This window comes from Echinops telfairi, unplaced genomic scaffold (genome assembly GCF_000313985.2).
Source record: "Echinops telfairi isolate 266 unplaced genomic scaffold, ASM31398v2 ScPeMD7_693;HRSCAF=1115, whole genome shotgun sequence".
Taxonomy (NCBI): Eukaryota; Metazoa; Chordata; class Mammalia; order Afrosoricida; family Tenrecidae; genus Echinops; species Echinops telfairi.
The window spans coordinates 1-1252 of record NW_022104591.1 but is presented as its reverse complement, the minus strand read 5'-3'; positions in this window follow the sequence as shown (position 1 = coordinate 1252).

The window sequence follows — 1252 nt, the reverse complement described above, 5'->3', positions numbered from 1 at the left end:
AATTTAACAATTAGGAAGACATGGACAAATATTTGGAAACACAATCCCTCCCTAGACTATCCCAGATGGATGTCAAGAACCTCAACAGACCCATAGCAATGGAAGAAATAGACAAGGTAATCAAGAGATTACCAACAAAAAATCCCCTGGGCCAGATGGCTTCACAGGAGAATTCTACCAAGCCTTCAGAGAATAAACGACACCAATCCTACACAAACTCTTCCAAGACATAGAAAAAGATGGAAAACTCCCAAACTCTTTCTATGAAGCTAGTATAACTCTGATACCTAAAGTGGGCAAAGATGCCACAAGAATCAAGAACTGTAGACCAATATCCGTAATGATCATTGGTGCAAAAATCCTTAACAAAATACAGGCCAATAGAATACAAAAGCATATTAAAATATAATTCACCATGACCAAGTGGGATTCATACCAGGGATGCAGGGATGGTTAAACATACGAAAGACCATCAGCATTATTCGCCACATTGGCAGGAAAAATCATAAGAACCACATGCCAATTTCGATAGATGCTGAAAAAGCATTTGACAATATCCAACATGCATTCCTGTTTAAGACACTCAAGAAGATAGGAATAGAAGGAAAATTCCTCAATAATATACAAGCCATATATGAAAAACCAATAACCAATGTGGTAGTTAATGGAGTTAATGGAGAAAAGACGAAAACAATTCCATTGAAAAAGGGGACCTTGTCCCCACTCCTATTTAACATCGCACTGGAGGTCCTAGCTAACAACATAAGACAAAGGAAAGATATTAAAGGTAGTCAGCTGGGGAAGGAAGAGGCAAAATTATCATTATTTGCAGATGATATGATTCTATATATCAAAGATCCCTTAAACTCCACAAGCAGAGTGTTGGAATCAATAGAGGAATATGGCAGAGTCGCAGGATACAAAATCAACAAACAGAAGTCTACTGGACTGCTCTACACATCAGACAAAATCACAGAAGAGACGATTACAAAGGTAGTACCCTTTACAATTGCCAAGCACAAATTGAAATACCTAGGGATATACCTGATTAAAAAATGAAAGATTAAATAAGGAAAATTATAGAACAATACTTCAAGAAATCAAGCGTGACCTCAACAAATAGAAGAATATCCCATGCTCATGCATTGGCAGACTCAATATAGTAAAGATGTCAGTTTCTGCCCAAGGCACTATATAAGTTCAATGCTATCCCAATATGAATACCACCATCCTTCTTCAAAGAAATAGAAAA